The following is a 19,795-nucleotide window of genomic DNA, read 5'->3' as shown; positions in this document are numbered from 1 at the left end:
GTCGACGTTGTGAAGCTAGGTTCGTCAGTTTGAGGTGATGATGTGATCTGAGAGGAAGAAGAAAGGATCCGGTTCGTCGAAGAAGTTCAAGTTCCCTTGGTTAGTTGGCCTTAGGATTCACAATGTTTTACTTCTCAGTCGACGGTTTCTGGATTTGTTGGTGCTACGCCATGTTTTGGATAATCATTATCTTGTTGTTTCTCCATTGTCCTCGTCAATCTCGACTTCTGGATTAGATCTCGGTTGTACCAAGTTGCTCTTAACCATGTATCCCTAGATCCCCATGTGGTTTAGTATTCGAAGTCGTGTAATCCCTGATCTACGGAATGTAATCGTGTTTCCCCTCTTTGGTTCTTGCTTCGAATCTCAGGACGAGATTCTTTTTATGGGGGGTTTGTTGTAACACCCCGGTGTTACGAGCTCGTTTAGCACAACGATTTAGGCCTAGGAGAAATTTCTGAAACGAGTTTTCTCGAATTTTTGATTTAAAACGTATTCGACACGATAAGTGAATCCGGTGACCCAGTTTTGTGGACTCGAATCAACGCCCAAGTTAAAGTACGCAGTGTGTAGAAATATTTAGGAATGTTGAACGACAATTCTGGCCAATCGATAACGAACGGTTCGTTCTATTAGATTAAGCATGAAAAGCAATGTTTATAAATAAAATAAAATCCATTAATAAATAGAACGATATACATAGATATATATATATCTTTAGAATCAAATTCAAATTCGAGCTTGCTGAAATTTTCCTGTGCCTAGACGTTGCAAATTGATTAAAGTAGTAAACCATTATATATATATATATATATATATATATATATATATATATATATACACCCACGTTACGGCAGTAACTTTAAATAAAGGACGTGTAAGCAACCTTGTCTGGTCTTTGTCTTGTCTCTGCTCCTCGTGTTCTGAAACACAGCTCGCGAGCACTACAATTTCTCTATCTCTGCCTGCTGAGCCGAACTACCGTGCATGCACCTGGAAAGGATCAAAGATCAATTCCCTGCACTGCACCTGAAAGGATGATGGACCCCCCCCCCCTTGCTACGTGCAGTGTGTAGAAATTTTGTCCACGTGATCACTGGCTAGTAGTAAAAGTCTACACTCCCTATTTTCTTCACTACCACACATGTCTGAGTGCTCGCTGCTTCTTTGTCACTGACTTGTGAAATGGCCCCGGGCCTGTTTGCTTTGGAGGCGAGCTCCGCCACTGCCTGGCGCGTCGTTTTTTTTCCTCACGCGCTTGTTTTCTGCTGGCTCGGTCTTGTCTGTCTCTGTGTGTCTGCCATGTTCGGCCGAACCTCGTGACGCTGTCCACTTCATTTTCTATTTCTACTGTTGTGTCCGTCGGTCAATCCTCGTTTCCTTCACCTTCCTCGGCTTGCCCGCATGCAATTTCATCCGGCTCCCCGCGCCACCGCACAGGGCCACGCCAAGCACAGCACCACGCCAAGCCCCATGGAGCTCCTCGGCCGCGCCTGCTGTCCTTGCCCGATGGCCGCACCACAGCAGCCACTGCCTCGCCTCCCATGCCCCGCGTGCCCGTGTTTTCCCTACCAGGCCGTAGCGCATCGCCGGTCCACCTGCGCCAAGCTCGGTCACCCCGTCCGCTGTCTGCTGCACCGCCATCCGCCTGGTGCCGGCCGTCCCCGTGCTAGCGCGAGCGCTCCTACGCCCCGGTCCCCACGCTGGACCGCTCTGCCTCTGGCTCACGCTCACCGTCGGCGAGCTCCACAGCCGCAGTGCCTCGCCCCGCCCGCGACAAGCTCGCTGCTCCATCCTGGCCTGCGCTGGTTCGCCACTGTGCATGCGCCGTGGCCGCGGACCTCCCATCGCCGGAGCCATTGTGCTGTCCCGCGGGCTCAGTTTTGGGCGCCAACGCCGCCCCTACGACCCGCTCGGTACCCCGGCACCGCACCTGGCTGCGACCCAGCGCCTCGCCGGCTCGTCCACGCCGTGCTCGGCCATCGCCGCAGCCGCCCTGCTAGCACCGCCACCGACCGGTTTCCCCTGCCTCTGCGATGCTCTGCTTTAGAAGCAAGGTGAGGAAGGGTATAAATCCAAGAAGAAACGTTATACGGGGTCTTTACTGCAAAAATACATGACTCATTGAACAGTACTCTGGACCTAGGATTGATTAGCGAATAGCGCAGGGTCCTTTTTGTTTTTTTGTGAGATCGATATGGGCAGGCCGCGCGTGGGCCAGTTTGCTGGGCCGCCCGCACCGTCGCTGACTGCCCCGCTGGGTCGGCCTTTGGGCCGACACGCATAGGCCGCTTGCCTCGCTTGGGCCGGCGTGCACTCGGCTTACTGGGCCACAGACCGCATCCCCGCCTGAGCCGACCTGTGCTGCGCGCGCTCATGGGCCGCTGGCCTGCGTCCGCTGGACCTGACCGTGCTGGGCCATTGGGCCGGTTAGTGGCCGCCGGCTTTTCCATTATTTAAATGCTTTTCAAATATCGGTTTCTAGTTTAACTGGCAAAAATCCAAATAAAATTATGTAGGTGTCCAAAAATGATGAAACCAGTTTTGTTAGTCTCCTAAAATCATGATCTACCTGCTAGTCTAACTTGTTCACATAGTTGATTATATTCTTAGGAGCTATATAATTAAATTGGGATACTTAATATTATAAAACATAAACTTGTAGGAATTCCCGTGATAAATTGGTAATAGTATTGGATCTAAAATCTTTACAGTAGGTTCCTAGCAATATTAGCCGCTCACCATAATTTTGTAGCTCTAGAATAATTAGTTGCTAGATAAATAATAATGTCCTATTGCGAATAGAGAAACACCGTTGGTTTATACAACTAAAAGAATTATTGAGAAATAATGTCTTATCCGACAACATGGATATGTAGCCTAAGTACGGTCGTCGTTAGATCTAGCTTGTTAATGTGAGCGGCGTAAAGCGTATTTATACGAGTCACGATTGCAGTCAATTAATTATATCTTTGCATGGCATTACATTACATATCATAATAGGGACATCGGTGGATCACGGAGTCGTCGGGAGTTGCTGGAGGAATGGTGCTTTTGGAGATCATGTCGCCATGATGGAAAGCTAACTTCTGATTATATTTTACCCAGGCAAGCCCCGGTGCATAACCCCTACTTTCTGTAGTTTAAATTATATTTGTGCATTAAGTTTCAAGGAGTTGAATGAAACCCACTTGCATATATATATATATATATATCTTTATTCCTATGAGTCTTACTAGTATGACAGGATCGTGTAGAATGCTATGCTACAGGACTCCGGCAGAAGTCAAGTGATTGCCTGTCACTCGCGAGAGGTAGGAAATATATTATTGGATTACTATCACTTGGAAAATATGAAAATGGTAGAAAGGAAAATGGTGACCGGGCAGGGATATGGGTTGGGTATTAGTGGGTGTAAGAAGTTGTGTCGCCGTGGAGGCGGGTCATAACTTGGTTACACCATTTTTCCCTGTCTAGTCGGTTAAGGACCGATCGTGCATATGACTCTAGGCAGGTCACAGACTTATTATCCCGAGCACATACTTGTGTATGGGCGCTTGGAAGACTTGTTGCTCTCTTGTCGTGGATCCGGCTCTTTCCGGACCGACTGTTAGGGTTTTATTTTAGTGGAGGAGGTCCTTGCACCGCACTGAGTCTGGGACTCAGGGGCGGGGGCTTGGAGTCCCAGTTTGGATGGGGACCTGGACACCCGGGATAGGAGAGTGACGGGTTGGTCCTGCTTGTGCCTGGGGTACAAGCGGGGCGTGTGTTTTTGGGATACCCAGCTGGGGGCATTTATTCGTGAATCACCGGGCTATTCGGTATGGCTTGTCTACGGTTTAGCATCGTAGTAAGAACTGAAAGATGAAGGATGGATGACGGACAAAGGAAATCTGCTTGCTTACCCCCTGCTTGGAAGTAGTACAGGTGCTTATATAGAATGGTTAGTTAATGAACCAATGCGGCTATTAATAAAAATTAAATATAAGGACGCACGCTTAGTAATGCTTCCTGCAAATGCAATAAACCCACAAGCCAGATAGCCTTACATATCCTTAGAGTCTTTACTTTTCTCCTATCGGGTAAGTCTTGCTGAGTACAATTGAGTACTCAGGGTTTTATTCCCCCTGTTGCAGGTGACAGGTGGATGCTAGAGCTGACCTTTGTGTGTGGATTCCTCTTGGTGGGCTCAGCGAGGATTTCCTTTACGCTGCGATCGTAGTTGTTATTTATAACTCTCACCAAATGCTTTTATAAATGGAAGTTTAATAATCTATTGTCATAGTTTATATATCAATACTTCATCATGTCATTAATAGAGGTTTATTTCCGTTGTAACTCTGATCACATGTTTATATTCTGCTATTCAATTAAATTGTTTACAACTCTGATAATATGATTTCATTCCGCTGTTATATTAATAGATATTATACTCTAACGTTGTATTAAAAGTGATGTAAGAAATGGTTCCGAATGATGTAAGCTTTATTCTCTCATTTGTGATCCTGATGGCAAAAATGTGGATTTTCGGGTTCTCCCCTAGGGTGTGTCCGATGGAACCGAGTAATTTAGTGTTCTTCCTCAAGTGCTTAGTGTCTAATGGAAGACAAGCACTCCTGTGATGCATTAGATTAGGCGGTTCTGCCACACCAGGCCACCACAGAACGTGGATGATGGACAGAGAAGGTGAGGCAGGTCATCCCTCACCTCTCGCCTGATCGCCTGATGGCCTCCACCCTCCGATGTCTGATCTGCCTTAGCCTCGCCCCGCTCCGCTCTCCTGTCGTCGTCGGCGTCGATAGGAAACCCCACCTGCGGTGCTGTTGGAGTTGGAGGCATCCCTTTTTCTTTAATCTCCTCATTCAAACCTACACTAGGATAGGAGGCTGTAGTAGTGCTTTTTGGTGTCGAGCTATCTAGGGTTTGTTATTTGATCTCCACCAATAGGCCCGGCCTATTGGGCCCTTATCTCTGCTCCCTAATCGGAGGAGCCCAGCCCTAATATGGTTGGTGGGCCCCTGTCGCATAGCACATATAAAAGAGAGGTGGGGATCACGGCTCGCACTACGAGGTTCAACGGAGCAGCCACCATCCCACCCATAGTAAACCTAAACCGATCTAAAGCGTGCTGCCAGCGACGGGATGCCCCACCACTGGACTTCGCGGCATCGCCACCATGACACCTACAACACCGCGGTACCGGCATCCTACGCTGCTGCGGTGCTACTATCCAAGGGTGAGTAGAGAAACCCTAAAGGAGAGGTCTACCTGGATCTACGGTTACACACAGAGGTACACACCAATGATTCTTACATTGGTACCAGAGCCAAGTTGCCACTGTGTAACCCTAACCCTAATCGGGTAAAAGCAAAGATAAAGAGAGACCGGGGTGGCGGATGTCACTGTCTACCGGTAACCACCACCACCGCACGAGGGGAAAAGTGCCACATCGCCGTCCTCATCGGCGCGTGGCAAGAAAATAAGAGAAGAACATCCGTGTTTGGATCAGAGAAGAGAAAGGGGAAAGGATCTCAAGAACCTAACCCGCGCAAACAACTCGGGGAAAAAGAATAGGAAGGATTAAAGAAAAGGTTTCGGCCTTAAGATGAACAGAGCCGAACCCTAAATCCAAAAAGAAAAGAAATCAATTGAAAAGCAAAACCCTAACCCTAGAACGAATCCCCATCCCTAATCGGTTGAATCCGAGAAGAAAGAAAGGAAAACTAAAGAAAGAAGAAGAACAGGGGTCGGAACCCGAACCCTAACACTAGATCTTGATTCAGATGAACTCTAAAAAGAAAAGAAATCAAAGAAGAGAAAAACTGAATCGGTCGAATCGAATTAGAAAAGGAACCCTAAACCCTAGATCTAAACCCTAATCCCTACCTCAGGTTCGGATAAGAGAAGAGAAATCCAAATTGGAGAAGGGGGAAAAAGGAATGGACCTACCTCGCCGTGCGTCGGGATGGCCCTTCGTCGACGCGGGAGAAGAAGAGCCGAGCCGCAGCTGCTCGTTGGGCTCGGCCAAGGGGGCGCCGCGGCCAGGCCGCTCGATGGTGGCGTGCTCACCCGTTGGGGAGCACGCGCACCGGCGAGGGGGCCGGCAACGGCACCATGGTCGCTCCATCGCCTTGCTCGCTCTCGGTTCGCCGCTCGATGCTTGCTGCACTGAGAAGAAAGAACGAGGCGAAGAGAGAGAAGAGGGAGGGGCGAATGAGATAGGGTTTCAGGAGAGCGGCGCCGATCGCCGTTTTTGTTCGCCCGAGAACCACGAGCAGCCGTCGGATCTGATCCAACGGCGCCGATTGATTGGACCGCTGTTCGGCCTAGGCGGGCGAGCGCGCCGCGACACTTTGCTGGCCCAGGCCCAGGTTGCGGCCTGGGTGCGGCCTACGCGCGCACGGAGAGGTGGGCCGAGCCGGCCTTTTGTCGGTTTTGGGCCGAGAGTAAAGAATGAGCCCATTTCGCATTTTTCTTTTTCCTGGAAAATTGAAAATGCAAATTGACTCAAAAGAAAAATAGAAAAAGGTATTTTACCTATGGGTAAAATTTAAGAAATTGAGTTAGAGTTTTTCCGTTGCTAAAGAAAAAAGTATATTCTCCAGTGATTTTGAACCGACGTGATATTTAACTGGAGAAAAGAAAAGTTTTTCCAGTAAATGTTTATTTCTTAGAAATTGATTAATGGATTAAAGAAAATAGAAAAAATCAATTTTCCCTGTGGGTAAAATTCAAGAAAAGAGAGTTTTTCCACAGTCAAAGAAAAGTTGTTAATACTCCAGTTATTTTGAACCAATGTGGTATTTAATTGGAGAAAAAGAGGTTTTTTCCACTGCTAAAGAACATGTTGATTCTCCAGTTATTTTGAACCAATGTGGTATTTAATTGGAGAAAAAGAGATTTGACATGATTATGATGTTGTTATTTTCTGATCAACGTTGTTAATAACAATGTCATAATTTTAATGATTTATGCATTAATTCTATTTCTGCCCAACGGTGATGTAGAATTAGTGTTTAAGAACAGTTGTAAAATTTAATGATTTATGCATTAATTCTATTTCTACCCAACGGTGATGTAGAATTAGTGTATAAAAACAGTTGTAAATTTTAATGATTTATGCATTAATTCTATTTCTGTCCAACGGTGATGTAGAATTAGTGTGTAAGAACAGTTGTGAATTTTAATGATTTTATACGTTAATTCTATTTCTGCCCAACGGTGATGCAGAATTAGTGTATACGAATAGTTGTATGTTTTGATTTTGATCAACGTTGAAATCAAGGCATGCAAATGGTGTTATTTTTATGTTAAGAAAAGTTTTGACCTGGTTTTCACCTTGTCTAAGGTGGACTGGGTAGTCACCTCACCATGCTCCACTGATCATGTGGCACCGGTGAGGGAGACAAAAGAGAATGATGCCGATTAGGCAACTAAAGAAAGGGATTTTGAATCCCAAAAGATGTCCTATGACTTTGAGCATAGGAAGTGGGAGCCTGCAATTGTGGGCTTAATCCTAGAGTGTGACACGGTCACCGAATACCTCGATACAATAAAGAGTCAGTTCACTGTCTCTTCAAAGACATATGCTACCGGTTGATAAAGCAGCTGGTGACAGAGAGTCACTCTAGAAATAGTGGCATAAGAGAGCTCACGATGCATCGTCGAAATTATGGCACTGTCGTTTAGGCCATATTTCGAGGGGGAGAATAGAAAGACAAGTTAAGAATAATATTCTTCCTCCATTAGAGCTCTCAGATTTAGAACAATGCAGAAAATGCATAAAAGAAAGTGAAGCGCAGGAATTTTACAGATTATTCACACAGACATCTGTGGTCAGTTTCCTGTAAAGAGTGTGAATGGTAGTGATTCGTTCATAACATTCACAGATGATTACTCTCGTTATGTCTATATTTATCCAATCAAAGAAAGAACAGAAGCATTGGATAAATATAGATATTTAAGGCAAAAGTTGAAATCCAAAGCAATTTAAAGATAAAGATAGTCATGTCTGACCATGGGGGAGTACTATGGTCGGCATACCCAATATGGCCAAGTTCCTGGACCTTATGCAAGGTTCTTACAAGAGAATGACAAAGTAGCCCAGTATTCTATACCGGGTGAACCTCAGTAGAATGGAGTAGCTGAAAGACGTAATCGTAAAATGAATGGATATGATGCGTAGTATGATAAGTTACTCCACCTTACAGTTAAGCCTGTGAATGGAGGCATTAAAACCACCATTCATATTCTCAATAGAGGATCAAGAAAGTCGGTGCCCAAAACACCGTATGAGTTGTGGACAGAAAGAGTACCCTCACTAAACCACTTGCATGTGTGTGGGAGAGCCCTGCTGAGGCTAAAGTATTTAACCCAAATATTGGGAAGCTAGATCCCAAAATAGTAAGTTGCCATTTCATTGGCTACCCAGAAAAGTCAAAAGATTTTCGTTTCTACTATCCAGAGAGACATATAAAGTTTGTGGAAACAAGACACACTGTTTTCCTAGAGGATGAATTGATGAGGGGGAGCATGGTAGCTCGAGAAATTGACATTGAAGTGATTCATGAGCCATTTTTCTCACTACTTGTTGTAGCTGCACCGACAGTGCTAGATACTATGGTGCCAGCACCTGTTGTTATCCCACCCGTGGCAACAATGAATGACGATGAGGAACCTGTTCTTCAGGATCCTATAGAACATATTGTCACACATGAGGGGGAGCAACAACAGCCTCAAACAGAAGTTGTGCCAAATGTGAAGGCTCCTAGAAGGTCTCAAAGAGTTAGAAAATCAGCTATTCCTGTTGATTATGAAGTATACAACACTAAGGAATTTCAAATGGAGGATGATCCCACCTCATTTGAAGAAGCCATGAGAAGTGATCATTCATCAAAGTGGCTTGAGGCCATAGAAGATGAAATGAAATCAATGAATGCAAATAAAGTTTGGGATTTGGAAAATAATTCCTAAAGGAGCCAAAACAGTAGGTTGTAAATGGGTCTACAGAACAAAACTTGACTCTCAAGGGAATATAAAGACATATAAAGCGCGACTTGTGGCAAAAGGCTTTATGCAAAGATAATGGATTGATTACAATGAGACCTTTTCTCCAGTCTCATGTAAAGATTCCTTCAGAATCATAATGGCATTAGTGGCACATTACGATTTAGAATTACATCAGATGGATATAAAGACGGCATTTCTCAATGGAGACTTAGAGGAAAATATTTACATGGCATAACTGAAAGGTTTTGTCATGGAAGGAAAAGAACGCATGGGATGCCGCCTAAAGAAATCCATTTATGGATTAAAACAAGCTTCAAGACAGTGGTAATTGAAGTTTGATCAGACAATAAAGAATTTTGGGTTTAAAGAGAATGTAGAGGACAATTATGTCTATGCAAAGTTTAAGAATGGGAAGTTTATCTTCTTGTCCTGTATGTGGATGATATCTTACTTGCTAGTAGTGATGTCAGTCTACTACAGGAAACAAAGAAGTTTTGTCCTCAAAACTTGATATGAAATATCTTGGTAAAGTCTCGTTCGTTCTAGGGATCGAGATTCACCGAGATAGAAAAAAGGGTATTAGGACTGTCACAAAAGGCATACATAAGAAAGAATCTCAAAGAAATTCAGTATGCACAAATGTAGTCCCTCACCTGCTCCTATAGTCAAGGGCGACATATATGGGGATTTTGATGCCCCAGGAACCAATATGAGCTCAAACAAATGAAAGTGGTTCCATATGCTTCAGCTATCGGAAGCTTGCAACATGCTCAAGTATGTATGCGCCCTGACTTGGCATTTGTTACCGGGTTTTACTTGGTAGATTTCAGAGTAATTCTGGAATAGAACACTGAAATTAGTAAAGAAAGTCTTACGTTATTTGCAAGGAATGAAAGGCCTCATGATGACATATAGAAGATCTGATTCACTCCACATAGTGGGATATTCAGATTCTGATTATGCGAGAGATGATAGAAAATTAAGAAAGGATATCTATTCACTCTCGTAGAAGGGGGAGCTATTTCATGGAAAACCTCAAAGCAAACCGTCACTACATCGTCCACAATGTATGACAGTTTGTAGCGTGTTATAAGGCAACGGGCAAGTGAACTGACTAAAGAAGTCATACCCGGTTTGAAGGTGGTTGACGACATCTATAGACCACTTAAGTGATACTACGATAATAATCAGGCAGTACAGTATACTCACAACATAAGTCAAGTGGTGCTGCCAAACACATTGACATAGAGTATTATGTTGTGAAAGATAAAGTCTGGGATCAAGTCATAAGTCTTGAGCATATAAGTACAGAAAAGATGCTTGTGGATCCGCTTACAAAAGGCTTACCACCCAACATGTTCAGAGAACATGGTGTTCAGAGAACATGTAGCTAGCATGGGTTTAAGGAAAAGCCTAAAATTCCTGGACAAAAGAAGGCCCAAAGATAAGTATCTATTTTAGAACAGAGTAGTGTGTTGTAGCTGTTAAGTCTATCGGCAATGGACCGTGACGATGAGACATGCTCTATGCACTCATCTGTAATGGAATGAACAAAAGTAAATGAAATTGAAAGATAGTAGTGAGATCAAGGGGGAGAATGTTAGTTGATCTCCACCAATAGGCCTTGGGCCCTTGTCTCTGCTCCCTGATCGGGGGAGCCCAACCCTAATATGGTTGGTGGGCCCCTGTCGCACAGCACATATAAAAGAGAGGTGGGGATCACGGCTCGCATTATGAGGTTCAACGGAGCAGCCGCCATCCCACCCACAGTAAACCTAAACCGATCTAAAGCGTGCTGCCAGCGACGAGATGCCCCACCACCGCCGTCGCCTCTACAGGGTCACCACGGTCGCCACTGGACTTCGCGGCATCGCCACCACGACGTCTACAACGCCGCGGTACCGGCGTCCTACGCTGCTGCGGTGCTACTGTCCAAGGACGAGTAGAAAAACCCTAAAGGAGAGGTCTACCCGGATCTACAGGTTACACACAGAGATACACACCAACGATTCTTACAGGGTTTTGCAGGCAGCATATGTAGGGCAATTTTCCATGCTTCAAGATATCAATGACTAGGCAACCACCCATACTAGATGACGGTATGCCGCACTTAAATTTGGTCGATGTTTTGTTTTCTGATGACTGATGATGATAAGCTGTTCTATTCAATTCCACAGCGGAGTGTATATACATGTGGATCAGTGGATGAGTTGAAGCCATCCTTTTCAAGCTTTGGAGCTTGCTCCGATGGAGATGTATGTCGAGATCTGAATATCTGATGGTTAATGGCTTGTTGGCTCAGCTGAGAACCTGCTTGAATTTGAGCGCACCTGCCACCTGGCCACCTGATATTGTGGTACGTCGTTCATCATATCATAATATAATAACAAAGCTGGCCTGGCCACTGCATTGGCCAGGTAAGTTGTACTACGTACTACTACAGAAATTAATTGTCCTCTAGACGTACTGCCTCTGAGATTCCCACCAGTGATTCTGGTTACCTTAGTTTTCTTGTATGGCTTAGGCTAATCTTATTACGACATTATCATAACGCTCATGACGACGTGGGACGCTACTGGCCGTTGCATTGCATATAAGGCTATGCATGCTGTCGACTAATAAGTTATTATTCCAAAATTCCAATTTACCTTGAAGCTAAGGATGAGTCAATGCAAAGTCAACATATATAGTTAGTGAGTGAGTGAGAGAGAGAGAGAGAGAGAGAGAGAGAGAATAGAACCTAAAGAAATACAGTACTTTTAAGAAGAGCAACTTTTGTCTTCCTTCCTTCCCTTTCTAGTCTACACTCCTTAATTTTGAGTTTTAATTTCCCTGCAGGTGGATATATAATAGTCATGTATTGTAGATTATAATATATATATACCTGAAGAAACTGAATATATGTAAGTATTTCTTGTGTTGTTCTCTTATTTATCATCATATTTACTACTTAATTAACAGGCTTCAGAAGTGCAACCTAAACCAGTTAGGTCTACAATAACAGAGGATAATGGAGCAACATGTTCATCAGTGTTGATCTATATATACCAGATTGTCTTCATCATCAGCCTTCTAAGTTGTTAAGCAACTGGTTCCAAGATTTCCTCTTACTGTGTTAAAAGATAGGATTTTGCTATATGTATTTCTGCAAGGCTGCAGCAGGCTATCCAAATGCTTTCATTCATACAGTCGAGAGGTATCACATACTTCTAAGCGCTGCTACTTTTGTTTTCTTTCTTCCATTGCGTACAACCTTATTTTCGGTGTCCATATGTCCTATATATGCTGGCTGCCCTACATATGTAATTAAGAAGTATAACATGCGCTTTTATCATGTCATTGTTTGCATGCATTTGGAAAATCGTATGGTTGAAGGCATAAAAATGTTCAGCTTTCATTAGAAATCAACTTCTTTATAGCCGACACAAGTTATGACAAACTTACCTAGTATTTCCTTATATTAATCAACCAGAAGCTGACCCTTTCCTGATAAATTGTGTGTTCTAAACTACTAATCTGTTAAAAGCTTATAAAATACACATGTCCATTCCATCCCTTGTTGAATTGCAATATATATCCTTGCTGCTGCAGATAGTTCGTTCCACTGCACTCAAAATCGTTATGTTGGATTCTGGTGATCACATTTCTTCAATGTTGATGTATGTACAGCCAGAATTTTCCTTTTCTACTAACCCCTGCTAACCAAAATATTCCCGCGCGCACAAACAAATCAAGATGCCTACTTTCAGAATGATGCATCAAGCTACTTCTGTTCTCTGCTAAGACTATCTCCAACAGAGCCGACCCAAATTTCACCGTTTGGGTCACGCACAGGAAATGAGTGAGCTACCCAAATTCTTCCGTTTCCAACAGCGAAGGCAAAATATCTTCGGTCCTCTCTTCCTCTCTCTCCCACGCGGCTGCCTTTCTCTCTTCCTCTCTCTCCCACGCGTCGCCGTGCAAGGTAAAAGGCATGGCGACGGCGACGGCGCGGCGCCCGCCGCGGACGCCGCCTGCCTTCTTCCCTCCCTCTCCCGGCCGGATCCGGCCGGTGGTGCCCGCGCCGGCAGAGCTCGCGCCCGCGCCGGCGGAGCTCGCGGCCACGCCCGGCGGAGCTCGCGGCCGCACCCGGCAGAGCTCGCGCCCAGCGTAGGCGGAGCTCGCGCTCGAGCTCTTGCCTCGTCTTGCGGCAGAGATTTGTGTCGTCCGACTGCTGAAGACGCTTATTTGTCTTTCCCTTCGGCTGGTACGCAAAATCGGTCGGCTGTTTGGGTCTTCTGTTGGACAGCATTTTTTACCACGCAAACCACTGTTGAAGACGCATTTTGCGTTTGCGTTTTGTTATTGGAGACAGTCTAAACCATGCAACAGAATAGTGACAGGCTGACAGCTTCTGTGGCTGCATGCATATTTAACTGGTGATGGCTGTTTGTCATTCATCATGTGATGTGATTATTTTTTTTCTTGTTCTTTACCGACAATAGGACCTAGAGATAATCCAAAGAACAGTGAGGAATCTCGTGGATCAGCATATCTAAGATACCATTGTGTCAGTTACTGAGTGCCTTGTTAGTCGTGACAGTACATCTAATATTTCGCTTGATCATCTGTGTCGGCCTCTTAATCTCTCCTTTGTTTCGACAGGCATGATTATGACCGTGCTTCAGAGATCCGTAGGAGATTATATCCCCTTATTTGCATATTGTGCTTCACAATGCAAGGAGCAAGGAGAAAACTGAATTTGTAGGTTAAGGTGATCATATCATGACAGGTACGTTACTACTTGCTGGGTGCACGAAGTCTCGGTGGATCAGCCAGAGAGGTGCGGATTGTGTGTGGCTATTAGATAAACTCAACAGATGGAAGCAATACAGTTCAAACTTTGTATGTCTCCTAGTCTATCTTATTACAATTACAACATTGGCCAGTGTGCGAAGTTCCTAAGTTAGGATTAGGCCAGGTGATCCTTTCTGGAGTTCTTATGTTGCTTGATTAATTTAGGCACTTTTGGAATGAATTAATATGGGGACCAGAATCCTTCCCGAGATCCAACAAAAAGTGGTTCAATACGCTCCCGACCCGATCTGTTTATGCATGGAGGATCCTTTTATATTGCCCTTTTCTGTTTCCTTAATTTCATGTTTTTCCTTTTTAAGATGAGGTATTGCATGTGTTTATCATTGTCAAAAAGTTTCTTGAGAGATAGCAGAGTTCAAATTTTGTGGGGTGTGGACGCCTGGACGGGGAGGATTGGGGATGCTTATGCTGACATTTTTTTTGACACCGTCATCGAAGGACATACTACCTCACCACCACTGCCTGTGAGCGCTGCCGCTGTAATCATTATCCTTCAAATCTGGCTCAGAGCACCCCCACTTTAACCTCTGTTGCTGGCAACCACCGTTGCCACTAATCCCAATATCTTCTTCTTCTTCTCCGATCGACACCCCTGCCACCTCCATTGCGAAATTGGACTCTACCACCACCCTAGACAGTGCGGTGCACCGGTCACTCCACCTCGTCGCCGTCTGGACCGCCTCGATCTACCACATGTTTGATAGCTCATCGGTACCCCTCTACGATTGGAAGCCTGAACCTAAACCTCTCCATTGAACAAGAGAGAAGTGAAGGAAGAGGAGGTGAGCAAGGGTGGGCATATCTAGCATCAGAAGAGGGGGTAGTGGCGGAGCGTCGTGGAGGCCAAGCTAGGCTTCGGCACCCCCTTCTTGCTCGATGATGTTCCACTGTTACCTCCTGTCAATGCGTTCTTTGTTTCATGTGTTAGAGTAAATATAATAACAATATTTAACTAAGAAAACAAGCAGTCTGTAGTAGCTAGATGTAAGAAGCAACATGAATTAGCCCCTCCGATCCTTTGGTTGATGCCACGCTGCACACTGCTGAGAGGGGGTGTGACAAATTTTCTTCCCATAGTATATGTGATGTATAGATGAGGTGGCTAGGCCTCTAAACGGGTTAGGTTAATGAGAGATATGACCTATATATCATAGAGTGACTCCCTCCAATTATGAAGATAGATTGTCTTAGAGTAGTTTCCAAGCTAAATCCAAAAGGAGCTTTGCTGATCAGTTTTTTTACAAAAAATTTAATTCCATACTATTTATGTGAAGCGACTCTCTAAATTGATCTAAGGAGATAGGGGCTAAAAAATTGATTCTCCTAATTCATTTCGCACACAGAATCACTTCCTCTATAGAGTTTATCATAGAGAACCATGATGAATCACTTTGTGGATTTATCATAAAGAACAAAATGGAACCACTTTGATCCACAAGATCCCTTTTCTTAGAGATTTAGCTCTAGAGAATCAGAAGTCAATGGGGGCTCTACCAAACTAGCCCTTAGACTATAGACAGGTAGATTTCTTTAACATTGTCCATCAATTACGCAAAAAGTACATAGATTGATGGCACGGTTGATGTTACTAGATTTAATACACAGTTATAACATATAACTTTCTCAACTTAAAATAGCACATTTCTACAAAAAAATTGAAACGGTTAGAAAAGAGGGTGCGTCGATATCCTAATAAACAACATGCATTTGTAACTCAATGTTGTATACTTGATACATATATGCAAGCTTCAATAATATACATATATGAGATATGAGATGATTGCAATTAGTATATTCATTGATTAAGTGTAGCCACTAGGGGTTTACCTAACCAATAATGAAAGGATAATGGAATGACACATATATATACTCTATATGTACAAAGCATAGTGACTAAGGGCTCAACGATTTTAATATTCTTGGTGCGGGGCCACAGCCGGCCGGCTGTACAAATATGTGCATGTGCTTGTTCATGGAACCCAGCCTTGTTAACAGATCGACGACACCAAATTAAAAGATCATAACGTTGGCAACCTACTGAATATCTGAATCAATCCCCCTTCAATAAGGTATACATATATTTGTGATTTGTCCAACAAAATCCACCCAGGCCATGCACGCACACATATCTGAATTTGTGACCTGCTGAGGAACCACATTATTATATATATGTGTGTGTGTTCCAGTAAGGTAAGGTAAAATGAAAATATACTTTCACGTAAATGATATTCTAATATTTCTGAAGCACACATATATATTACAGTAGCTAGCTGGCTGTACAACCCTACAATAATGCAAGAGTAGTAATAAGTAAATTATTATATGCAGTAGTGGAGCTAGCGAGGAGCTAGACGCCTAGACCTAAGTGATGTGCACAGAGATGGGAGATGGATCCAAGCTAAGAGTATATATGCATGTGTATGTACGGTAAGGTTCAGAGCAGACAGATGTCCTGGTGGACCTGGAGCACACACATATATATTTATATATATGCACTTGGTGCAGAGACAGAGATGCTTTGTCACAAGGGACCTTAATCTCTCACCCACTCACAATATATGCCACTGACACATTCCAGCACACACAGCAAAGAATACGTATGTACTATACGTGTACTGCCATGCATGGAATAATAACTACAAACGAGGTGCGCCCACTGCAGCTCTACTGCATGCGTCCATCTTAATTTGCAGTTGCACGGATCGATATGATTCCTCTCTCTCTCTCTCTCTCTCTCTCTCTCTCTCTCTCTCTCCAGCTGATCACAACACAGACCAAGCCAAGACATGATCGATTGTTCCCTCTGTCTACCGCTCCTCATCTGATCGGTGCAAACTTTTCGCTGTACAATGCATCATCCATATGCATATATATATACATATGTATGATCAAGCAAGGGGGAGGCAATGCATGCATCCAAATTAAAATCCAGCAGGGAAAAGTATACTCATCATATATGGACGATAACTGGTAATCTGAATGAAATAAAAGAGAAAAATACCACAAAGTATTATGCGTGTATATTAATAATTAATTAATTAATAAGCATGAGTGTGCTAGCTAATAGCATCATTTACAGCAACTGTAAATTTTATATGCAGCCACCTTCATTTCTAATACTGGTAGTATGTCATGATATAATAAAGGAGAGATTAAAGATTATATTTCTTGCAGTGCCCTTAGCTTGCTCCATAGAGATGTCGTGCAAAAGACAAGACCAGATGACCACTTGGCCCTGTCTACTGTTTTCTTGTGATCGATCTGAGCTAGAGGAAGAAACAACACCTTATAGTTGAAGGGGGGGAATCAAGGACCAGAAGACCGATGCCAAAAAATACAGTCAATTCAGAGGTAAGCATGTACCCAGCACTTTGGTTCTAGCTAAGGTAGTGATATATGGACAAGGTTTAATCATTGTTTGGCAGTGTATATATATGCATGAATCTCGTTATATATTCAATCAACCATATATCTTTATTATACAAGAAATAGCTATAAGCCAGCTTCTGGGAAAAACCTACAAGCTAGTTTTACATTTACTGTCAGATTGAAACAAATATTTTGGAAAATGATGCTGTGAAGAAATATATAGGATAATCTATATATATTGAGCATTCATGTAACAAAATCCATCATTTTACTGATACTTGTTATACAGTTCCACTTCTAATTAATCTTTTGTATGGGTTCCCAAGGAAGCTTCTCGATCTATCTTTGTTTTTTTGAGGGAACCTCGATCTATCTTAGAGCATTGTATTTATTCCTTCTATAACAGAACAAAGTATAGTACTTGAATGACGCATGACTACAAATCTTGACAAAAGCTTGAGTATATAGGTTACGAACGAAGAAAAGGCATAAAAGGCCAGTGATCGTCAATGAACTAATATCAGCACATCCTGTACAATCGGCATCAATGGCGAACATAACATATAACACACATAAAATGGTTCACCATATTCATGATCATATCAATTGAGCTATACATGCATGTAGTCAGGAAATAACATGAAAGGAACTACATATAGTGTCAATGTTTTAGTTTAGTGATTGTTGGTTATTATAGTACACATATTAGTTTGAAAATTAATATGCAAAATCTTTTCTAATTAACAACAAATTGTGCACCACTTGAAATCCCGATGTATATATGTAGAACTCTAGTATACAATCAGCATATACATATTTAGAGAGCTAATAATAAGGCCTTTGGCTGAAGGAGTATCGATCGATCGGTCTGGATATACAAAATCAGGAATAACAATATCATCATGCAGAAGATGACCAAATTAAAGAGGCCCACAGAACACAGACAAATGAAATTAATCAAGAACAAGGATCACGAGAAGTATATGAAGCAGCAAGCAGATGATTCAGTTGTGCACGCACACACTCGATCTTATGGCGAGAAGAGATAGATGGATCATTCACGCAACTTAATTTAGGAGGACTAGCTAGCTAGTGCCAAGCCTGAGCTCCAGATCCACTTCTTCTTGCCAGCCTGCAAGATGATGCAGTGGACTGAGGCTAGGGCTTGTACTGGTTACTTTGGGTACCTTTGCATCATGCTCAACTCCTCCTTTGGGTGATGATGCCGGAAGCCGCAGGTCGTAGAACGGCGATGTAAACGCCGGCTCTGTTGGCTGTGGGACTACTCGCCTTCGCTTTCTCCTCCCCGCCACCATGATCTCCTCATCCTCTTCTTCCTCCTCCTCACCGATGATTGCTATAGCGGCTTCTTTGCTCCCCGCTGTTGATGCAGGTATGGAGATGACTACCTTGGTCTTGCTCTCCTTGATGATGGTCGTTGATATGTACCGAGGAGAAGTGGTGGTGGTGGTGGTGGTACTAATCACAGCCTCCTCCTCCCTGTTGTTATTGTAATAATTTTGATGATGATCACAAGCAGGGCGGCCAGAGATTAATACTGCCCCCTTGGTTGTCCTGAACAAGGGAGATCCCTGCAGTTGCAGAAGCCTGGTGGTGATCCGCCAATTCCGGCGCTGGAGGAGGCGCGGTGATGGTCGGCTCCTGGTCATGATCCGGTGGGGACGACGGGGAGGCGCACTGCCGAAGGCGAGCCCGGTCGCGGCGGTGCACGTTCATATGGCCGCCGAGCGCCTGCGCGGACCGGAACTCTCGGCGGCAGAAGGTGCACGTGTAGGAGCGCGGCGGCCACACGCAGCCGCCGAGTTGCCCCGCCGCGTCCCGGGCGAAGGCCAGCTCCTCCCACGACGGCTCACCGCCGCTGCGGCCATGCGCTGCTGGCGGCGGCCAGCTGGACCTGATGAGGCTACTAGTCGCCGCACCAGCGCCGGTCGTCGTCGTCCTTGCGGCGCCCAGCATACCCCAGTAGTACTTGGCCATTTGGTCTACCGCGGCGTTGGTGGAGTTCATGGGCTGGGGATGCTATATGCCTATGCCTGATGCTTCTAGTACGACGACTACTGCTGCGGCTGCTGCGATCGACTTGTAGTAGTCATCAGTGGCGCATGCCAACTTGTAGTTGGAGTGGATTGGATGGTGAACGGAGCTAGCTAGACTGCTGGGTTTTTGTTGTTTCCCTAGCTATCTTGCTAGCTAGTGTCAATGGTACGGTCCAATTGATACCATATGTTATGGATGATGTGACAGCATATACAAATACTTAACTTGCGTTGCATATATTTGCAACGATTATATATGTACCATGAGTGGATATCTAGCTTAGTTTACATGCATGTAGTCGCTGCTAATACAAACATACATATAACAGAGGAGGAATGAAGCTAATGGCACCGTATGTAGCTGCTAGCTAGTTTAGAAGTGAGAACCAAGTCTTCTCAATTGAGGCTTATTTGTACGTTTGCTTGCTAATTATTAGGTGTTGGTGGGTGTGCCAAGTTTGTTTTGTTGCTGATTTCAATTCAGGAGTTAGGAGAGGCACTGT

General features: G+C 44.1%; 1 pseudogene; it reads right to left on the bottom strand.

Moving 5' to 3' along the window:
• Nucleotides 1–18,182: 18,182 nt before the first annotated feature.
• Nucleotides 18,183–19,346, bottom strand: LOC136550737 (zinc finger protein 10-like; annotated as a pseudogene).
• Between the last annotated feature and the right edge of the window lie 449 nt (nt 19,347–19,795).

Source organism: Miscanthus floridulus, chromosome 4, assembly GCF_019320115.1.
Source record: "Miscanthus floridulus cultivar M001 chromosome 4, ASM1932011v1, whole genome shotgun sequence".
Lineage (NCBI taxonomy): Eukaryota > Viridiplantae > Streptophyta > Magnoliopsida > Poales > Poaceae > Miscanthus > Miscanthus floridulus.
Note: the sequence above shows the minus strand (reverse complement) of the source record. Positions and strands in the feature narration are given on the sequence as shown.